Genomic DNA, 24780 nt, shown 5'->3' with positions numbered 1-24780 from the left:
AATCAACAAGATAGACAGACCATTAGCCAAACTAACTAAAAGGCAGAGAGACAGTATTGAAATGAACAAAATCAGAAATGAAAAGGGAGACATAACAACAGACACTGAAGAAATTCAAAGAATCATAAGATCCTACTTTGAAGGCATATACACCACAAAATTTGAAAATCTAAGGGAAATGGACGATTTTCTTGATCAAGTTCACTTGCCAAAGTTGAGTGAAGAACAGATAAACAAGTTAAATAGTCCCATTTCCCCTACAGAAATAGAAGCAATCATCGATGGTCTCCCAACCAAAAAAAGCCCAGGGCCAGATGGTTTCAGTGCAGAATTCTACCAGACCTTTAAGGGCGAGCTAATACCGATACTCTTCAAGCTACTCCAAAAGATAGAAATGGATGGAAAATTACCAAATTCATTCTATGAGGCCATAGTCTCATTGATACCTAAACCTCACAAAGACTCAACAAAGAAAGAGAATTTCAGACCAATTTCTCTTATGAACATAGATGCAAAAATACTAAATAAAATACTTGCAAAACGAATACAGGAGCACATCAAAGATATCATTCATCATGATCAAGTAGGCTTCATTCCAGGCATGCAGGGATGGTTTAATATACGGAAATCCATCAATGTAATCCATCATATAAACAAACTGAAAATAAAAAACCACATGATCATCTCCTTGGATGCAGAGAAAGCATTTGATAAAATTCAACACCCATTCATGTTTAAAGTTTTAGAGAGATCGGGGATACAAGGCACTTTCCTCAACATAATAAAGGCTATATACAGCAAGCCAATAGCCAAAATCAAAGTAAATGGTGAGATACTCAAGGAAATTCCTCTCAAATCGGGAACAAGGCAAGGCTGCCCACTCTCTCCATATCTCTTCAATATAGTACTCGAAGTTCTAGCCAGAGCAATAAGACAACAAAAGGAGATCAAGGGTATCCAAATGGGAAAGGAGGAAGTCAAATTATCCCTCTTTGCAGATGATATGATAGTGTACATAACTGACCATCAAAACTCCACCAGAGAACTCCTAAAGCTGATAAACACCTTCAGCAAATTGGCTGGATACAAAATTAACTCAAAAAAGTCTGTAGCCTTCCTATACACAAATGACAAGCTTACAGAGGAAGAAATTAGGAAAACCACACCCTTCACATTAGCCACAAGCAATATAAAATATCTAGGAGTTACCCTAACTAAGCAAGTGAAGGACTTGTATGAAAAAAATTTCAAAACTCTGAAGAAAGAGATTGAAGATGACCTGAGAAGATGGCGTGATCTTCCTTGCTCATGGATCGGGAGAATTAACATAGTAAAAATGGCCATCCTACCAAAAGCAATCTACAGATTCAATGCAATCCCTATCAAAATAACTACACAATTTTTTAAAGACATTGAAAGTTCAATTCTGAACTTCATATGGAAAAACAAAAAACCCAGAATAGCTAAAACAATCTTGTACAATAAAAGATGCTCCGGAGGAATCTCCATACCTGATCTCAAACTGTACTATAAAGCAATAGTACTTAAAACAGCATGGTACTGGCACAGCAACAGGCTGGTTGATCAGTGGAATCGAATCGAAGACCCAGATATGAATCCACACACATATGGTCACTTGATTTTTGACAAAGAAGCCAAATCCATTTAATGGAAAAAGGATAGCATCTTCAACAAATGGTGCTGGTCTAACTGGAGGTCTATGTGTAAAAAAATGAAACTAGACCCATATTTGTCACCTTGCACAAAACTCAAATCCAAGTGGATTAAAGACCTCAACATAAAACCGGAGACACTAAGCCACTTAGAAGAAAAAGTGGGAAAGAGCCTGGAACATATTGGCACAGGAGACAACTTCCTGAACAGAACACCAACGGCCCAGGCCTTAATGTCAACCATTAATAAATGGGACCTCATGAGGCTGAGAAGCTTCTGTAAGGCAGGAGACACTGTCAAGAGAACAAAGCGACAGCCTACAGACTGGGAAAAAATCTTCACCAACCCTACATCTGACAAAGGTCTAATATCCAAAATATATAAAGAACTCAAGAAATTAAACACCACCAAACCGAATAACCCAATTGAGAAATGGGGCTTGGAACTAAACAGAGAATTCTCAACAGAGGAGTATCAAATGGCTGAGAAACACTTAAAGAAATGCTCAACCTCCTTAGTCATCAGGGAAATGCAAATCAAAACAACTCTGAGATTCCATCTTACACCCATCAGAATGGCTAAGATCAAAAATTCAAGCGACACCACATGCTGGCGAGGATGTGGGGAGAGAGGAACACTCCTTCATTGCTGGTGGGAATGCAAACTAGTACAGCCACTTTGGAAATCTATCTGGTGCTATCTCAGAAAAATGGGAATAGGGCTTCCTCAAGACCCAGCTATTCCACTCCTTGGAATATACCCAGAAGATGCTCCAGCACACAACAAGAAAATTTGCTCAACCATGTTCATAGCAGCCTTATTCATAATAGCCAGAACATGGAAACAGCCTAAGTGTCCCTCAGTAGAAGAGTGGATAAAGAAACTGTGGTACATATACACTATGGAATACTACTCAGCTATTAAAAACAAGGAATTCCCGAAATTTGTGGATAAATGGATTGAGCTAGAAATGATCATAATGAGTGAGTTAACCCAGAAGCAGAAAGAATCAAATGGTATATACTCACTTATATCTGCATACTAGCCCAAGGGGCATGTTCCACGAAAGCCTTCACTTACCAGGAAACTGGGACAGAGGGGAAGGCATCCTATTGGGACTCTAAATGAGAGACGCATGGGAGAACAGCAAAACAAAAGGATCCAGAGGGTCCTAGAAATCTACAAGTAGAACAATATGATAGGCAGATTTGGGCCCAGGGGTCCCGCTCAAACTAAGGCACCAGCCAAGGACAATACAGGAGGTAAACTTTAAACCCCTTCCCAGATCTAGCCAATGGTCAGAATATTCTCCACAGTTGAGTGGAGAGTGTGATACGACTTTCTCACATACTCTGGTGCCTCACATTTGACCATGTCCCCTGGAGGGGGAGACCTGGTGGCACTCAGAGGAAGGACAGCAAGTAGCCAAGAAGAGACTTGATACCCTATGAGAATATATAGGGGGACGTAATCCCCCTCAGGAACAGTCATAGGGGAGGGGAATAATGGGAAAATGGGGGGGGGGAGGAATGGGAGGATACAAGGGATGGGATAAACATTGAGATGTAACAAGAATAAATTAATTAAAAAAAATAAAATAAAAAAAAAAGAAAAAGAAAAAAAAAAAAAGAATTGTTTTAGTTATCTGGGTGTTTTTTTTTTTTTTTTTTTTTTAATTTTTGCATACGAAAGAGAGAATTGCTCTTTTAAAGTCTGAGAAAAATCTTGTTGGGAATTAGATGGGAATTCGCTTTGAATATGTAAATTGCTTTTGGTCAGATGGCCATTTAATTTATATGGTAATCCTACTAATCCATGAGCATGGGAGATCTTCCATCTTTCCATCTTTTTCAATTTCTTTCTTCATCGATTTGCAATTCTTGTCATATAGGTCACACACTTGCTTGGATAAAATTACAACAATATATTTTAATTACTTGTGTCTATTGTGAACGGTCTTTTTTTCCTAATTTCCTTCTCAGCCAGATAATCATTAGTAGGTCTACCGATTTTTTTAAAGTTGATTTTGTATCCAGCCACTTTGCTGAAGTTGTTTATCAGCTACAGGAGTTCTGTTGTAGAATACTTGGGGTCACATAAGTATACAATTATATCATTTACAAGTAGGGATACTTTGATATGAAATGGATCAGGATGACTGTGGTCATATAGAATTCATTTGGTAATATTTCTTCTTTTTCTATATTGTAGAATAGTTTGAGGAGTATTTGTCTTATTTCTATTTTAAAAGATTGGTAGAATTCCTCACTAAAACTGTCTGACTCTGTTTTTTGTTGTTGTGGCTGTGGTTGTTTACTTCTGTTTGTTTCTTTTTTGGGATATTTTAATGACTGATTCTATTTTTAGGACTGTTTAAATTGTTTACTTGATTTTGATTTAACTTTGGCAAGTAAAATCTGCCAAGAAAATTGTCCATTTCATTTAGATTTTCCAATTTTGTGGAGTACAGGCTTTTGAAGTAACACCTAATGATTCTGTGCATTTCCTCAGTGTCTGTTGTTATGTCCCCCTGTTCATTTCTGATTTTAATTTGTAACTGTCTCTCTGCGTTTTAATTAGTTTGGCTAGAGGTTTGTCCATCTTGTTGATTTCTAAACAAACAAACAAACAAAGAAACAAACAGGTCTTGGTTATCTTGATTATTTGTATTGTTCTCTTTGTTTCTAAGTTATTGATTTCATGCAAGAGTTTGATTATTTCCTGGCATCTACTCCTCTTTTGTGTTTGCTTCTTTTCATTCTAGAGCTTTTGGGTATGCTTTTAATTTGGTAGTATAATAACTCTACATTTCTTTATTAAGGTACTTAGTACTATGAACTTATTCCTTCCTTCATAGTATCCCATAAGTTTGGGTATGCTTCACTTTAACTTTCATTGAATTCTAGAAAGTAATTTCTTACTTTATTTCTTCCATGACCCGGTGGTTATTAAGTAGAAAGTTGTTCAGTTTCCATGAGTTTGTAGGTTATTTCTTGTTTCTGTTGTTGTAATGCAGCTTTAATCCGTGGTTGGATTTATAGGATATGAAGGCTTATTTCAAGTTCCTTATATCTATTAAGGCTTACTTTGTGACTGAGTATGTGATCAAATTTGCAGAGGTTTCCATTAGGTGCTGAGAAGAATGCATTTTTTTTTTTTTTTTTTTTTTTTTGAGTAAGATGTTCGGTAGATATCTGGTAGGTCCATTTGATTCATTACCTCTGTTAGTTTCATTAGTTCTTTGTTTAGTTTATGTCTCAATGAACTGTCCATTTGTGAGAGTGGGGTATTGAAGTCTTCCACTATTAATGTGTGGAGTTCTATGTGGGATTTAAGCTTTAGTAATAATTCTTTTACAAATGAGGGTGCCCTAGCATTTGGGGCATAGATATTTAAAATTGATATGTCATCTTGGTGGATTTTTCCTATCATGAGTGTGAAGTGGATGATTTCTTCTTTTTTGATAAAAGGTTTTGACTTTGTTCAAAATAACTCTAAAATCATTTCAGATTATTCATATATCATGACTGGCATTAAACAACAATGTCTTTCCCTTTGATCTTGCTGACAATGTATCACAAATTTTGACAATGGTTCTTTGGTTTTAAGATATCTATTGGCTTAAGGAGGATTCCAAGATGGTGCCGACCATTAAGCCACATATCTGATCTACTCCATGGAGACCAGAGACATAAGAAGAGCAACAGATTGCTGGACTTTGAGAACTGTAGGTGAGTGGGGCCCCAAAGGCCACAGACCAAACAGGGGGCCTAGCCCCCTGGGTCAAGCAACATCCCGGAGGTGCTAAACGCACTCCCCAAACTCTGAAATGGAATCCACATGCAAACTGCAGCCTGTATATAAAGCACAGACTCGCTGTTTGGGGAGGGGTTTTTCCAGAGTCCCCAGCCAGAGGAGTCTCAGTGAAGAGGGTGAATCTGCCCTAGGATTCCTCCTTCCACAGAACCCCAAACTGCAGAGGTCACCCGCCTAGGCCGACTGAAAACACAGGCTGCAGGACCCAACAGAGACAGTTGTAGTGGGACTGCAGCTCGCTGGCCATCCCGCCTAGGCGGACTGAAAACACAGGCGGCGGGTCCCAACAGAGCCAGTTATAGTGGGACTAGAGCTCCCTGGCCATCCGCGGCCAAACTTAACACCAATCACAGCGGACTGAGCCTGCAAACAGCGGCAGTGAGAAATCAGCTTGAATTGCTTCCACAGACCCATCGGGAGACGTGGGTCTTGCCTAAAGCTATAGCTGAACTTATTAGCCCTGCGGGAAGACCTGGTTCCGTGGGCTTCTGCCAGAGCTCTGCAACCCTATTGCTCCTACAGAGCTGCAAAGTGCTGGTCCTACTCTCCCTGAATGAGAGAGCCCAGCTGGAGATCCTGGCCTGAGCAAGGCAGGCATTCTCACATTCTCGGGAGAAGAGAAGTGGATGGGTCATGTTTGCGGAGTCTAATTGCTGTCCTAGAGTGTGAAGGGACCAGCATACCCCAGCGGAAAGATTTGGTTCCGCAAGCGGCCGCCAGAGCTCTGCAGATCCAGTCTTACTAACCGCCCAGCAGCAAGGCCCTGTCCCTGAGCTCCCTGCTCCCTGAACGAGAGAGACCAGCTGAGCTGGCCCTGTGCTCCCTGCTTCCCAACAAAAGAGCCCAGCGGGAGATCCTGGCCTGAGCAAGGCATGCACTCTCACATTATCGGGAGGCTAGACATGGATGGGTCCTGTTTGCAGTGTCTAATTGCTGACCCAGAGTGTGAGGGGACCAACATACTCCGTGGGAAGATTTGGTTCCATGAGCAGCCACCAGAGCTCTGCAGAGCCAGTCTTACTAACTGCCCAGCCTCAAGGGCCTGGCCCTGCGCTTCCTGCTCCCCAAATGAGAGAGCCCAGTGGAGATCCTGGCCCAATCAAGGCAGGCACTCTCACTTTATCAGGAGATGAAAAGAGGGTCTTGCTTGCAGTGCCTAATTGCTGACCAAGAGCAACTTTGGTCCCTCCAGGCATATAGTACTGGGAGAGGTTGGGCACTGCTACAGGGTATAGAGGCAGAGCTAAAAGACAGCTACACCCCCAGAAGATCGGATCTACCTGGGGTCTTGACTACAAATCCACAGGAAGGACAGGCAGCTGGGATCAACCTACTCAGCCAGAACATTTGTGTGCGGACCTTATTCTAGGTCCCAAGACTGCTGATCTGAATTACAGCAGTAAAGTCCAAACAGATATCTACTTTGGCTGGCTCAGCCTGGAACCCAGGGGGCAGACGAAAACCACCAGGAGTGAAACCGGATCACCTACCTGTTACACAAAAAATACCCCCTGATCCCCACAGGCAAGAGCACCTAACCTATAATCAGTCATCAATTAACCACTCTCAACCAGCGAAGGTCACTACAAAATACCTTCCAACACCAGAGCCATCAAAATGACAAGAGGACAGCATAAGAATGCTATCAAAAACCAAAACAGTTTGGCATCTCCGGATTGCAACATTCCCAATGAAAACAACCTAGAGAACCTAACAGCAATGGATAGGCAAGAAAATGACCTCAAGTCCTTAGTAAAGAAGATGATAAAGGAAGAAACAAATAAAATCTGTAAACAAATGCAGGAGGAGGCAAACAAAAGGGCTGAAGAGTTAAAAGAGTCATATAAAGAGGCACTTGAAGAATTTCAGAAAAATATAAATAACCAGATGATGGAAATTATTAAAACAGTCCAAGACATGAAGACAAAAATGGAAGCTATGATGCAGGAACACACAGAAGAAAAACATGATCAAGAGGCTGAAAAGAGGAAAGCAAGCATCTCAGAGGTGGCCTTATCTAAAAGATTGCAAGAAATGGAAGAACGAATATCGGGACTTGAAGATACAATCGCAGAACTGGAAACAACCATTCAGGGAAATGCTAAATCTGAAAAGTTCCTAACACAGACCATTCAAGAACTAAAAGACCACATGAGAAGACAAAACTTGAGAATAATAGGGATACAGGAAAGAGTGGACAGCCGACTCCACAGCCCAGAACACATCTTTACTCAAATAATGGAGGAAATTTTTCCCAATTTGAAGAAAGAGATGCATACGAGCATACAAGAGGCACACAGAACACCAAATAGAATAGACCTGAAAAGAAAATCTTCCCGCCACATAATAATAACAACACAAAATATACAGGACAAGGAAAAAATATTGAAAGTGGCAAGAGAAAAAGGCCGAGTAACATACAAAGGCAAACCTATCAGAATTACTCCTGACTTCTCAGCAGAGACCATGAAAGCCAGAAGGGCCTGGACAGAGGTGATGCAAACCATAAGAGAACAAAGATACCAGGAAAGACTACTATATCCACCAAAATTATCAATAACCATTGACAGAGAAGACAAGTTATTTCATGACAAAAACGAATTCAAACAGTACCTAGCCACAAATCCGGCTTTACCGAAGCTATTAGAAGGAAAACTCCACCCCAACTGGTCAAACTACAACCAAAACTCCACAGGAAATAGGGAAATATACCATTGCAAAATCACAACCTCGCAAAATCTCAACTGTTACAAATACCAAAAATGAAGGGACTTACCAATCACTGGTCATTAATATCTCTCAACGTCAATGGTATCAACTTTCCAATAAAAAGACACAGACTAACGGAGTGGATGCATAAACATGACCCAACATTCTTCTGCATTCAAGAAACACACCTCAACCACAAGGACAGACATTACCTCAGAGTGAAAGGTTGGGGAAAAATATTCCAAGCAAATGGTCACAAGAAGCAAGCTGGGGTAGCCATTCTAATATCTAATAAAATAGACTTTCAACCAAAATTAATCAAACGAGATGACGATGGTCACTTCGTACTCGTCAAAGGTAAAGTCAACCAAGAAGACATCACAATTTTGAACATCTATGATCCGAATACAAGGGCTCCCACATTTGTAAAAGAGTTATTAACAAAGCTTGCCCCACTCATTGATACCCACACAATAACAGTGGGAGAATTCAACACCCCTCTTTCACTCAAGGATAGGTCTTTGAAACAAAAAATAAGCCGAGAAATAACCTCATTAACCAATGTCATGAACCAAATGGCTCTAACAGATATCTACAGAACTTTCCACCCAAATGCAAAGGATTATACCTTTTTCTCAGCACCCCATGGAACGTTCTCTAAAATTGATCACATAGTTGGTCATGAAGCAAACCTCAATAGATACAAGAAGATTGAAATAATACCTTGTATCTTATCAGATCACCATGGTCTAAGGCTGGACTTCAACAACAACAGAAATAGCAAAAAGCATACTAACACATGGAAACTAAACAACTTTCTACTTAATGACACATGGGGCACAGAAGAAATAAGGGAAGAAATAAAAGACTTCCTGAAATTCAATGAAAATGATGGAACAACATACCCAAATTTGTGGGACACATTGAAAGCAGTGCTAAGAGGAAAATTCATAGCAGTAAGCGCCTTCAAAAAGAAAAAGGAATCATCCCACATAAACAACCTAACAACACATCTGGAGGCTCTAGAAAAAAAAGAAGCAGAAACACCCAAGAGGAGTAGACGCCTAGAAATAATCAAACTCAGGGCTGAAATCAATAAATTAGAAACCAAGAGAACAATCCAAAGAATCAATAAACCAAGAGTTGGTTCTTTGAAAAAATTAACAAGATAGACAAACCGTTAGCCAATCTAACTAAAAGACAGAGAAACACTATCCAAATTAACAAAATCAAAAATGAAAAGGGAGACAAAACAACAGACACTGAAGAAATACAAAGAATCGTAAGAACCTACTTTAAAGGTATTTATGCCACAAAATTCGAAAATTTAAGGGAAATGGACAAATTTCTCGACTGATTACATTTGCCGAAATTGAACCAAGTCCAGATAAACAAATTAAATATCCCTATTTCACCTATAGAAATAGAAGGAACCATTGATAGTCTCCCAACCAAAAAAAGCCCAGGGCCAGATGGTTTCAGAGCAGAATTCTACCAGACCTTCAAAGAGGAGCTAATACTGATACTATTCAAGTTATCCTGAAAGATAGAAATGGACGGAATATTTCCAAATTCCTTCTATGAGGCCACAGTCACATTGATACCTAAACCTCACAAAGATCCAACAAAAAAAAAAAAAAAGAATTTCAGACCAATTTCTCTTATGAACATTGATGCAAAAATACTCAACAAAATTCTCGCAAAGCGAATACAACAGCATATCAAAGACATCATTCACCATAACCAGGTAGGCTTCATTCCAGGCATGCAGGGATGGTTTAACATATGGAAATCCATCAATGTAATCCACCATGTAAACAAATTGAAAGAGAAAAACCACATGATCATCTCTTTAGATGCAGAAAAAGCATTTGACAAAATCCAACACCCATTTATGTTCAAAGTTCTGGAGAGATCGGGAACACAAAGCACTTATCTAAACATAATAAAGGCCATATACAGCAAACCAACAGTCAACATTAAATTAAATGGAGAGATACTCAAGGAAATTTCTCTAAAATTGGGAACCAGACAAGGCTGCCCCCTGTCCCCTTATCTCTTCAATATAGTTCTTGAAGTTCTAGCCAGATCAATAAGACAGCAAAAGGAGATCAAAGGGATCCAAAAGGGAAAGGAAGAAGTCAAATTATCCTTATTTGCAGATGATATGATAGTGTATATAAGTGACCCGCAAAATTCTTTCAGAGAACTCCTACAGCTGATAAACACCTTCAGCAAATTGGCAGGATACAAAATAAACTCAAAAAAGTCAGTAGCTTTCCTGTATACAAATGACAAACAGGCAGAGGAAGAAATTAGGAAAACTATTCCCTTCACAATAGCCACAAACAATATAAAGTATCTAGGAGTAACTCTAACCAAGCAAGTGAAGGACTTATTCGAAAAAACCTTCAAACCTCTGAAGAAAGAGATTGAAGATGACATGAGAAGATAGAGGGATTTACCTTGTTCGTGGATCAGAAGAATCAACATAGTAAAAATGGCCATCTTACCAAAAGCAATTTACAGATTCAACGCAATCCCTATCAAAATACCTACAAAATACTTTGAAGATATTGAAAGATCAATTCTCAAATTCATATGGAGAAATAACAAACCCAGAATAGCAAAAACAATCCTATACAACAAAAGATCCTACGGAGGAATCTCCATACCTGATCTCAAGCTGTACTACAGAGCAACAGTAATTAAAACAGCATGATACTGGCAAAGCAATAGACTGGTGGATCAATGGAATCGAACCGAAGACCCAGAGATGAATCCACACACATTTGCTCACTTGATTTTTGACAAAGAAGCCAAATCTATTCAATGGAAAAAGGATAGCATCTTCAACAAATGGTGCTGGTCTAACTGGATGTCTACATGTAGAAAAATGCAATTAGACCCTTATTTGTCACTATGCACAAAACTCAAGTCCAAGTGGATTAAAGACCTCAACTTAAAACCGGAGACATTAATTCAGTTAGAGGAAAAAGTGGGGAAGAGCCTGGGACACATAGGCACAGGAAACAACTTCCTGAACAGTACACCAACAGCCCAGGCCTTAATGTCAACAATTAATAAATGGGACCTCATGAGAGAAGCTTCTGTAAGGCGGGAGACACTGTCAAGAGAACAAAACGACAGCCTACAGAATGGGAAAAGATCTTCACCAACCCTTCTTCTGACAAAGGTTTAATATACAAAATATATAAAGAACTCAAGAAATTAAACACCACAAAACCAAACAACCCAGTTGTGAAATGGGGCTTGGAACTTAACAGAGAATTCTCAACAGAGGAATATCAAATGGCCGAGAAACACTTAAAGAAATGCTCGTCCTCGTTAGTCATCAGCGAAATGCAAATCAAAACGACACTGAGATTCCATCTTACACCCATCAGAATGGCTAAGATCAAAAACTCAAATGACACCACATGTTGGCCAGGATGTGGAGAGAGAGGAACACTCCTTCATTGCTGGTGGGAATGCAAACTAGTACAACCACTTTGGAAAGCTATCTGGCACTTTCTCAGAAAAATGGGAATAGGGCTTCCTCAAGAACCAGCCATCCCACTCCTTGGAATATACCCAGAAAATGCCCTACCACATAACAGGGACATATGCTCAACCATGTTCATAGCTGCTCTATACATAATAGCCAGAACATGGAAACAGCCTAAGTGTCCCTCAGTAGAAGAATGGACTAAGAAACTGTGGTATATTTACAGGATGGAATACTACTCAGCTATTAAAAACGAGGAATTCCCGAAATTTGTGGACAAATGGATGGATCTAGAAATTATCATAATGAGTGAGTACACCCAGAAGCAAAAAGAGACAAACGGTATATACCCACTTATATCAAAACACTAGCCCAAGGGATACGTACCATGAAAATCTTTACTTACCAAGAAAGTGGGTCAGAGGAGAGGATATCCTATTGAGACTTTAGGCAAGAGTAGCATGGAAGAAAGGGGAAATAATAGAACCCACAGGGTCCTGGAAACCTACAAGAAGAACTTTATGACAGGCAGATCTGGATCTTGGGGTCCTCCTCAAACTAAAGCACCAGCCAAGGAGAATATAGGCAGTAAGCTTCGAACCCCTACCAAGACCTAGCTGATGAACATGATATTCTACACCGTTGAGTGGAGAGTGAGATCTGACTCTCACACGAACTCTGGTGCCCCTTTTCTGACCATGTCCCCCGGATGGGGAGACCTGGTGGCACTCAGAGGAAGGATAGCTAGTTACCAAGAGGAGACTTGATATTCTGAGAGCATATATAGGCGGAGGAGGTCTCCCTCAGTCACATACATAGGGGAGGGGAGAAGGGGAGAAATGGGAGGGAGGGAAGAATGGGAGGAAACAGGGGAAGGGCTAACAATCGAGATGTAATATGAATAATTTAATAAAAATAGATATCTATTGATTGAATAGCCTATTAAATCTAAGAGTTAAAGTAACAATTCATGTTTGGCTGAGGTCTAGGACATTTATTCCCTTCATTGTATTTTTTTCAGAAAATATTATCCTCAAACTTATTAATATTTAAGGAAATGTAATCAGAAACTTGTGGGATATTTATTCAATCATAGATAAGTATGGAATGTTTTTATATTTACAAAGAATTCAAAAAATATATAGGGAATTTCTCTGAAAGTAGATTATATAATTATATGCTTACAAAATCCAAATCATAATGTGCACAGTGGCTGAAATGTCATTATGTATATCATAAAACATTTTTCCAGGATTGATCTTTCCTATTTTTCTATTGCTCTAATAATGAAATTATGCTTAATTCATAACAATTAAGAGAAGATTCATATCTGATTCAGTTATTAATACCTTAGGTTAGATCTTATTCTTATTAAATCAATGCCACAATACATATTTAAGAATTTGAAATATTAGTCTGCCCTAAATTGTCTGAATGGGAAATTATTTTTTTATGATTCACAGCACTATTCACTCATCTATTGGTGCACTAATGCAGAGTTCATTTAATGAAAACCACTGTGATTAATATTGTATAGAGAGTTTATTATAACATGACTTTGTTTCTCCAAAGTTTAGTGGATATAGAAAATCATAAACTTGAAATATCCACAGGTGTAAACACAGAAGAAATAAGAGTAAGATGTATGAGTCTTAAGACAGGAAATAGGAAAGATAAGAAAAAGGACCAATTAGATCAAATTTAACTACTAAGAAATAAACTTAACAGAAAAATATCACATGCTGAAGATATTGCAATATTGATTAAATTTAGCGAACTATGGAGAAGTTGAAATGTGACATACTCTAAGTAACAATATCTAGACCTATCTTTTGTTTCCTTAACTTCTACTTACTCCAGCCTTTTTATCTAGCCTAACATCCTCTAAATATTAGGTAAAAATTTATATTGTGTTGCAAGATGACTGGAGAGATAGTTCAGCAGTTTATCTTCCAGGTGATGTAAATTAGGATCTCAACATCCACATTGGACACCTTATATGCACATGTAATTCTAGATCCTGGGGAGTTGATTCTCTTTTCTGGCCTTTTCAGGCACTGGTGTCACATAGACATATACAAATACATGATTAAAGAAAACTTTAAATCTATATTAACTTCACAGACCACTAGTTCTCATTAAATCAAAAGCACAAACACCAGTAGATAGCATTTATGATCCATAAGGTATCTGTGAAAACATCCCTTAGCCTTCTTTTTGCTGAGAAACTATAAAACAATATATAGACCTTTTCACACTGAAGCACGTTGTTGGTGAATCGAAGCCAATCATCCTTTTCTCCTTTGATATGAGAGCTATATTTTGCATTGATAGATTGAATGGTTTCCCATTGCTTTACAGAGAATACTCTTAGTCAGGGTTACTATTGCTGTGATGAAACAGAATGTTCAAAGTAACTTTGAAAGAAAGGGATTAATTTGGATTACTCTTCCACATTGTGGTTCATCATAAAATAATTCAGCACAGGAACTCAAGCATAGCAGGAGCTGATACAGAGTCCATGGAGGAGTGCTGTTTACTGGCTAGCTCATCTTCGCTTGCTCAGCCTCATATAACCAAGGATCACCAGTCCAAGGATGGCACCATCTAAAAGGACCTGGGCCTTCCTTTATCATTCACTAAGAAAATGTCCTATGGTAGGATCTTGTGGAGACATTTTCTCAAGTGTGGTTTCTTTCTGTCAGATAACTGTAGCTTGTGTCAAGTTGACATAAACCCAGCCATGAGTAAAGTACAGAAAACTGAGAGGCATCACATTTTCTCATATTTAATGCTTCTGAATGACTGCTTATGTTGGAAGACACCAGAAAATGGATGATAAAGCTTTATATTTATTATATTAGAAGAATGAGGGAATAAATTCTGCTAAGATTTCATGGCTAAACAATAAAATTTAGAATCAAGAAAACTTAATTGGATCTTTGTAGTCTCAGTTTTAGTAGCAGTCCAATGACAATTGTCATAAAATTTAACTGTCACATTTCTATTATGTGTGACATGCTATAGGTCTTCATGTAGAAATTTATTCCAACAGTTTAGTGTATTGAAGTAGTAACATACTGATCAACACCAGGTAGGAATCTGATAATATTTAGCTCTACCATCCAACCACTAAATTCTATATTTCTAGTCTCTTTGCCATACAATAGAATATATACAACTTTAATTTATCTTAAGGTTTTTCTTTATTCTACTTGAATGAAACTGATAATAATACATCCAACATAATAAAATATATATGTGGAAAACTGAATGCTGCCCCCAAAGGAAAAAAATTAAACTTTACCAAAAGGAAAACTTTAACATGCTGAGAAAAATACATGGTAATATGAAGAGCAGAAATGTTGGGGCTAGAAAATAATCATGAGTGCAGTGTCACATATTTGGAAATAGCCACTATCCCTGGGTCAATTAAAGTTTCTCTGCATGAGGAGAAAAGAATGCTGATTCTATTCGTTTTTATTGCCTGTCAACCTAGGTATATTTCCATATACCTAGAAGGTCACTAATCAGTTTTTGCCACTTTGCCAAGGGGATTCTAGTACTTATAATGAGAATTGGTGTAGCATGCAGCTTCTGAGTCACTGAAAGCATGTAATTTAACACTTCAGAAAATAATACCTAACACATATTAGGGTTCATTCTCTTACCACTGGCTCATAAGGAAAATAAGAGCGATGTCCATCAAGAGAGTTTTCCTGCTTTCATTATGTGCAGTGTGGAAGAGATCATTTCATTGAATGTGAAGAAGGTAGACAAAAAATCAATAATTAAAAACTCAAACTTTATAGTTAAATACATTAACATAAAATACACTTGAATTATAAAGTCAATCTATTACACACATGTTCACTTAAATAGGCAACCATGTACCTTCATTATACCCATCTATCTGGGAGCAACAAAATGGATATATTTTTTTTTCTCAATGAAGATTTTCTTATACTAACTAATAAATTTATTTTCCCTGTTCATATTTTTAATGCATTAATTTGAAATTTCATATCACTTTCTGGAGCTTCTGTGTTTTCTCTATTTCTGTATCTTTCTTCCTCAAAATATCTCAGCCTGGGGAAAGATATATGTCAAATGGCTTTGTTTATTTTTTTGATGTTACTGCCTAAGGACTTGTAACAGGAGTATAAGCTACAGTGAAGAAGAGTTAAAAAAAACAGAGAAGGATAAAAATATTGAGCATAATTTTCAAAATGAAACAGCTATACAAATGATAGAAAGAAAGGAATACATCAAAAGAATAATTCTATATTGCCTGCTTTCAATAAAGTCTACAGTTTGTTCTCCTTTCTTAATATCATGTTTTCTTTTTTTTAATGTTTTCTTAATTGATTTTTTTAACCACATGCTATGATTTGAGCCATTCCTACAATACAACTATTTGTGTTTTAAAATCTAATATTTTTTTAGATTAACAAGTGTGTTATTTGGGGGGACTGTTTTATGTAAAAATGGGAATGAGATTCTAAAAGAGGCCAACAGAGCTTGTTGTGTTTCTACCATGCTAGGATAAAACAAGAAAAAAAAAAAAACTCATATAATACTAAGTATGCTGGAAATTTTTTCTTTTTCTGATTTTTAATGACTATGAGAAGTAAAAGTCTGTTGCATATTTTCCACTGTGATATTTCATTGCTTTTAATATTTGAAAACTAATGACATCAAAATAAATAGTCTTCTTTGTATTTTCTTAAGCAGAATTTGAGAGATTGCTATCAGTTTAGTCTTATATTTTTAAAGAATTAACTAATGAAATCTTTTTTTCCTGATATAGCTTTTTATTGTTTTTCATATGCATTTACTTTATTACACATGCATAAAACAAACTACATACAGCAAGGAGAAACATGTGACAATCATGAGTTATATAAATGCTACATTAATAGAGATTTGGCTATTTGTATTTGTCAAACTGGAAATAAACATCTTTTCTATCTTGTTGGGTCATAATTTCTGAATGAAATCCAATATCTGTCATCTCTCTATTAAGTTAAATCCTTTATCTTGATTGAAATAGACCTTATACCCTACCAACTAAACTTGATTGTGAAACTAAACTATCTGGTTTCAACCCCCCGGCCCCAGAGACTTGAGAAGGAATATAACTTAAATGTCTGAGTGAACTGGTAGTGCAGGTTAACAGCTTCTAAAGTGAAAAAAATGACTAAGACAGTTAACTGCCAGAACAGTCACCCAACACTCTCTATAACATTGGAGCATCATCTTTGGCCTTCTAGCCCAATATCTCTGCCAGACATATTTGCAAGGCAGGAACTATTGAGGACTTGCTTACCCTGTTTTGGCAGAGCTTGGCTGTCAACTTTGCCTGCATACAAGCTGCCTATTTTTAGGTACATTCTGATTGTGGCAGAAATGAGGACATTGTGCCCAGTGGATTGTTTGCCACATTTGAAGCCAAATCCAGCAGGATGTTCTTGATGCTTATCATCTTCTTTGAATTAGGCTGGATATTGTCAGGATTTAACTTGTCTTATTGTCAAAGAATCTTTAGAATAATACAAAAAAAAAAACTCTTTAAATGTCATAGTCTGTGGGTCTCTGAGGCTTTTGAAGACCTTATTTAACTATTTTACCTCATATATCTATAGAATCATATCTATCTGTTAGACTTAGGATATAAATTCTTGTGTTAAAATCTGACCAGTATTTGACATGCCCATGCTTTGCATCAATATACAAAATTCTATACCAATGACTTAGAAGTAGCCTTCATTATGAGTAACAATTAAGGCCGTGAGTTAAGGAGTGAGTTCAATCATCCACCTTTTGCTCTATCCTCCTTCTATATTTCTATATCCCCCTTTCCCTCTTTTCATCTCCTATCTCCTTACCTATGTATCATAGACAAAGGATAAGAGAGACATCCCTGAGTTCAGCCTAGTTTTCCCTCTGTATAAGACCAATAATAACTTATAACCACCTCCAAATGAAATTAATCATTTGTAGACTAAGAGATTAAACAGAAGCCTACTGAAACACCTTAGAGGGAATGGGATGTCATTCTATTTAGGTTTCTTCAAGCTGAATTGGGGAAAATAATACCTTTGAAGGGGCCCCCCAGAATTTGGGAAATAGTTAAGCAAGCCAGCAATTGTATTTGTGGTCAGTTTCTAAATGTTGAGAGATTCCAATCCCAATAGGAGTCCTGAGTAGGACAGATTAAAATGCTGGACCAAATGTGATCAGAATCTTTGTACAATGCTGTCTGTGACATTGTCCAATTCTTATGGAGCAACAGAGGCTTCTGTGGCTGGAGCAAGGAAGATGCAAGATGTCCAGTATGCTGAGAGGAATGAATCCTGTCAGGTCTGATCAAGCGTCAGAGTGTGGTTCTTTTGTTCTGAAAATATAATTTCTCATGAGCATTATATAGTTATAATGTTATAATTATATGAGGTGTGCATGATGTACACAGCAATTTAGGCTGATTCTCCTTGTATGAGAAGAAGTAGACATCTGCAAATCTTTCTTCATGCCATGCTAAGAATGGACTCTAGTAATAAGTTACAGAGAATCCATGGCCAACATGAAGCCTCTCCATGCATTTACATTCATATCTCTGTCAGTATCAAAGCTATTCCCATGTACTGGGATTAGGGATATAAGACACTGTCGCGCCCGCCTCACCAGCAAGGAAGACCCACAACAGGATCCTTCTGAAGCACGCTTTATTGGGGATACATCATGATGCCTGGCTGCGTAGCTGACAGCTAAGAACGGAAGACCCAGAGCACAGAACTGGCGCTGCTTATATAGAGCAAAGGGAGGCGTGTGTAGATTCCATTGGTTTCTGTCTCAAAGCTTCATTAGCATGGCTTTTGGCGGGCTTCACGCATGCGCATAAGAGTTTTTTTACCACTGCTGAGTTCAAGAAGAACCCAGAAACCGGCGCCATCTTGCAATGGCGAATGTCGGCTCCTGACAAGACACCTGCTTGTTCTGCAGTTAGAATTCTTTACATCCCAAGTGCAGCCCCTTCCCTCAACACCTCCTGATCCCACACTCTCCCTCACTGACTCCTTATCCCATTACCTTTCTCATCTCCTATGAAATCTTAGGGACTGTGCTTTCTGATTTTTTCCGGTTTTACTCATTATAAATCCAACTTCACACTTTACTGAGTTAGTGCCAGATTTCCAAAGTCGTTGTACAAGTTTGCACTCCCACCATCAATGGAAGTGTGTTCCCTTTCTCCATATCTTTGCCAGTATTTGCTGTCACTTGAGTTTTTTATCTTAGCCATTCTGATAGGGGTAAAATGGAATATTAGAGTCATTTTGATTTGCATTTTTCTGTTTACTAGTGACGTTGATCATTTCTTTAAATATTTCTTTGCCATTTAATATTCTTCTGCTGAGAATCCTCTGTTATGTTCTGTTCTCCATTTTTAAGTGGGTTATTTGGTTTAGTGGTATTTAATTTCTTGAGCTCTTTATATATTTTGGATATAAGCATTTTGTCAGATGGAGGGTTGGTGAAGATCTTTTCCCAGTCTGTAAGCTGTCATTTTGATTTATTGACAGTGTCCTTTGCCTTACAGAAAAAATTTCATTTTCGTGAGGTCCTATTTATTAGTTGCTGATCTTAGAGCCCGAGTTGTCTGTCTGTCTGTCTGTCTATCTATATATCTATCTATCTATCTATCTATCTATCTATCTATCTATCTATCTATCTGTTTATCTATCTCTTTCCAAAAACAGTACAAAAAAGAAACATGAATTGAATAAGAAATAATAACAAAGCAACTAAAAAACTCATTAAATATAAAGAATGAAACAAAACAAATGAAACCTCATGAAATATAGATTTTGGGCCAGTCCTGGTGTATGGTTGATATAGCCAGTGATATTCTACTGAAAAATCACTGATTTTTCCTTTCCAAATAGATGTCAATTGTGAATAAATTCTTGACTTTGGTAGGACCTTGTGTTCATCTCCTCTTTTCCATTTTCGAATTCTTTTTCTGCTTTTAACTTGTGTAAGTCTTGTTCATGTTATTGTAGCCCATGAGTTGATATATACAGTCTTGTTGTGTCAGAATGACACTATTTCCTTGGATATATTCCACCACTTTTGGCTCTTATAAGCTTTTTACCTCCTCTTCCCCATGCTTTAAGGGAAAAAATATGATGAACAAATCTCATTTGCCGGGTAGTTTTAAATCAATTAGATAGGATCTATAGTCATCTAAGAGGATGGAACCTTTTCCCAGAGGAATCTTATAAAGGAGAAAATGTCTTCATAATATCATGCTAAGAGCTACACCTGTGGGCCCGCTGGTCTCCTCCAGGTACAGGACAATGGGACTTTTTGTCCCACAGTCAACTCACCTCTTTTGAGCTCACTGTCACTGTTGGCCCTCCTGTTTGTGATCCAGATAGGCCAGACAATTGGGGATCAGGCAGAAAGATATCTGGAGCAGAGAGATTTTCTGGTGGGCAAAGAACTGAAGAAATTAAAAACATGCATACCAAATAAGTAAATTTAAAAATGTGGTACAAGAAAATCTTGAATACTGCAGGTAAATGGATGGAGCTAGAAATTATCATCCTGAATGAGGCAACCCAGACCCAGAAAGGCATGGATGTTATATACTCACTTATAAGTGTATATTAGGCCAACATAGAAGTCCTCTGAGAGACTCCACCCAACATGGGATCAGAACAGATTCTGAGATTGGTAGCAGTACTGTGGGAGGAGTGCTGAAAGATTGTAGGGAAGAGTTGAGGGATGGAAAGACGGGTGTGTATGTCAGGAGCTCCTCCAGGAGACTATCAAGGCTAGTGGATCTGGACCAGAGGGGCCTCTACAAACTGATGCATTAAGAAGGTCACTGCAAGCAGAGAAACTAGTCCATGTTGTATGGTAGAGTATCTTTTAGGTATGTTTCCAGGAGTGGTATAGCTGTGTCTTGAGGTAGCACTATTCTCAGTTGTCTGAGAAAGCTCCAGATTGATTTCCAAAGTGGTTGTACAAGCTTGCATTCCCATCATCAATGGAGGAGTTTTCTTTCTCCACATCCATGCCAGCGTGTGCTATCACTTGAGATTTTGATCTTAGCCTTCTGATGCATATAAGATGGAATCTCAGAGCCTAGGAGAGGCTCTTTAGGAGAAGCAACTAAAATGTATATTCAAGTGATGCTTTAAGACTATCAAGGCTGGTGGATCTGGACACAGGAGGGCCTACACAAACTGATATGCCAACCAAGGATGTTACAAGCAGAGAACCTAGAACCCCTGTTCATATATTTCCAATGGACAGCTCATTTTCCATGTGAGAGGGACTGCATTTAACATGAACTCTGGTGTGCATGATTTGATCACTGACCCTTGGCAGAGAGGCCTTGTGGGAACATAAAGGATGGGTATGCCTCATGGGCTGTGCTCAGATGGTGGGAGAGGAAGACCACACCTGGCAGAGGTTTAGATGAGGGGAATAGAGCAGAATAGGGATGGAAAGTGGAAACAGGAAGGTAAGAGTAAGGGGATTAAAGTAGGGATGTAATGTGAATAAATTATAATAAAAAATCAGGCTGTAGTTAGGCCTATATATCATTTTTTCATTAGTGATTTATAGTACCTTTTAATAGTATATTTGTTCTATCCTCTTTCCCAAAACACATCTCTCTATGTTGCCTTACTAGTTTACTGTGAATACTCAAATATATATATTTGAATATAACCTCAACATGTGAAAGAAAACATGATCCAAGTGTACCAAAAACATTTACATAAGACCCTATAGACTGAATCTGATAGAAGAGAAAATAGGGAATACATACTTTATTTTTTAGGCACAGGTACAGACTTTATGAATAGAACCCTGGTACTCCAGGCATTAAGACTAAAACAGGACAAATGGGGCCTTATGAAAATATAATACTTTGGTGCTGTAAAGAGTACAGCCATTCAAGTGAAGAAGTAGCCTACAGTATAGGAAAAAATTGTTACCAACTATATATCTGGTAGTAAGATACTCAGAATATACAAAGAAATCACAAATCTAAGACCCAAAATTTCATATTTGAATGAAATATATAATTTGAGTAATATCATTTCACTTGTGGATATGAATCTCCTCACTAGAGCAATAGACTAACAAGAACCTTATTTCAATGCATTGGAATACTCCAAGTGAGCTGGTAGTTAGGAGAATCAAAGAGACTACCAACATTTAAGAGACTAATCTTATTTTCTTTGTTTGCCATCTAGAGTTTTAAGTAATAACCTATTGTTAAAGATACCACACACTTCAAAGAAAGAAGTTGGAATAATTGAATTGGAGATGGCTTAGAGACCTCTTCCTGAAGACCAGTTATCATAATATCTAAAGAAGCTATGAAATGTTTCAAGTGAAAACAGCAACATATATCATAAAAAATGTGGGGAAGTAAAAGCATTATTCATTGTTGGTGGTAGTTCACAATAAGCAAACACTATGGAAATGAAATTAGAAATTCCTCCAAAAGCAATACAATTTACAGAAGCTTCTCAACCTCATGAGGTCCCATTTATTAATTGTTGATTTTAAGGCCTGGGCTGTTGGTGTGCTCTTCAGGGAGTTGTCTCCTGTGCCAGTGTGATCAAGGCTCTTCCCCACTTTTTATTCTAAACTATTTAGTGTCTCTGGATTTATGTTGAGGTCTTTAATCCACTTGAACTTGAGTTTTGTACATGGTGACAAATAAGATTCTAATTGCATTTTTCTACATGTAGACATCCAGTTAGACCAGAACCATTTGGTGAAGATGCTATTTCTTTTCCATTGAATAGATTTGGCTTTCAAAAACAAAGTAACTATATGTGTGTGGATTCATTTCTGGGTCTCCAATTCAATTCCATTGATCTAACAGCATATTGCAAGAGACACTGTCAACAGAACAAGGCAACAGCCTACAGACTGGGAAAAGATCTTCACCACCCTACATTTGAAAAGGTCTAATATCCAAAATATATAAAGAACTCAAGAAATTAAACACATTCAAAACAAATAACCCAACCGAGAAATGGGGCTCAGAACTAAACAGAGAATTCTCAACAGAGGAATATCTAATGGCTGAGAAACACTTAAAGAAATGTTCAATGTCTTTAGTCATCTGAGAAATGCAAATCAAAACAACTCTTAGATTCCATCTTATACCCATCAGAATGGCTAAGATTAAAAAATTCAAGTGATACCACATGCTGGTAAGGATGTGGAGAAAGAGGAACACTCCTTCATTGCTGGTGGGAATGAAAACTAGTACAACCACTTTGTAAATCTATCTGGTGCTTTCTCAGAAAACTGGGAATAGGGCTTCCTCAAGACCCAGCTATTCCACTCCTTGGAATATACCCAGGAAATGCTCTACCACATAGAAAGACATATGTTCAACCATGTTCATAGCATCCTTAATCATAATAGCCAGAACCTAGAAACAGCCTAAATGTCCCTCAGTTGAAGAATAGATAAAGAAACTGTGGAATAATATTCAGCTATTAAAAATAAGGATTTTCTGAAATTTGTGGACAAATGGATGGAACTAGAAATGATCATGCTGAGTGAGTTAACTCAAAAGCAGAAAGACTCACATGGTATATACTCACTTATAATTGGGCACTAGCCCAAAAGTTATGTCCCATGTAAGTCTTCACATACCAGGAGATTGGGATAGATGTGAGGACAACCCACTGGGAGTCTAGCTAAGACAAATGTAGGAGATAGGGAAATAGAAGGACTCAGATGATCCTAGAAACCTACAAGAAGAACCTCGTGACAGTTTGATCAGTACCCAAGGGAGTCTGCTCAAACTATTGCACTAACCAAGGAAAATACAAGGAATAAACATTGAACCCCTACTCTGATGTAGCCAATGGGCAGGACAGTCTCCAGTTATGTGGAGAGCAGGGACCGACTCTGCCATGAACTCTGGTGTCCCGTATTTGACCGCCTCCTCTTGGTGGGGAGGCCTGATGGCACTCAAAAGAGAATAAGCAGGTTATAAAGATGAGACTTGATAGCATATATAGAAAGAATAAGCAAGTTGTCAAGATGAGACTTGATAGCCTATATAGTGGGGAAGGAATTTGCCATCAATCATAGACCTAGGGGAGGGGAATAGGGTTAAAGCGGGAGAAAGGAAAGAATGGGAGGGGACAAGTGATGGGATAACAATTTAATTGTAATCTGAATAAATTAATAAAAAACAAAAGCAATACAACTACTGGACATCTTCTCAAAGAACTCTATATCTTATTGCAGAGGTACTCTTTCAGGTGTAATTACAGCAATGTTAATTGCTGTATTATTCACAATAGACAAGGAATGGAAATAGAAAAGATGTCAACTGATGAAAATGGATAACAAAGGTGTGGTAATATACATAATGGAATATTAATAAACTGTGAAATTTGAAATTTATGGAATTGGAAGTAATCACTCTGAGTATGGTAACCCTGACTCAGAAAGGTAAGAGCATTTTTAGCTTATTCCATGTAATGGCACACAATTTTATCATGCTTATTGAAAGTCTATCTGATTTGTGCATTCCTTTGTCATGCTTGCTTCTACCTTCAGTCTTTAACAAATTGAAGTGTGCAGTATGTGTCATGTGATTTTAAGCTTCTGTTTTCAGTTACAGCTGACATCTCCCTCCTGCTAGTATTAACCTAAGAAGACTTCAAGGCAAGGAACTTAATCTGTGTTGACACAGCTTCAGGGAAAGTCAGGTACAGATGAATGGAATTGAGAGAAAGTTAAAGCACAATGTAATGTCAGCTTCAATTTTTTTCTAGAAGATAATATAGAGATCTATGCCAACAATAACACGTAATTCAACTGACTTTGAGGGAATAAGCATATGGGGGTTTTATTAAGTCCTTCTAGGTACTTGATTATGTTCTATATGCCTACACCTTTATTGATTCCCCACACACAGGTTGAAACCTCATTTGTCTTTCTTTCACTGAGGATCAATATACACTCCAAAAGTTTATACAGCACTAAGAAAGAAGTTTGTCTAAAGGCAAAGTTAA

Source organism: Acomys russatus, chromosome X, assembly GCF_903995435.1.
Source record: "Acomys russatus chromosome X, mAcoRus1.1, whole genome shotgun sequence".
NCBI lineage: Eukaryota > Metazoa > Chordata > Mammalia > Rodentia > Muridae > Acomys > Acomys russatus.
Note: the sequence above shows the minus strand (reverse complement) of the source record.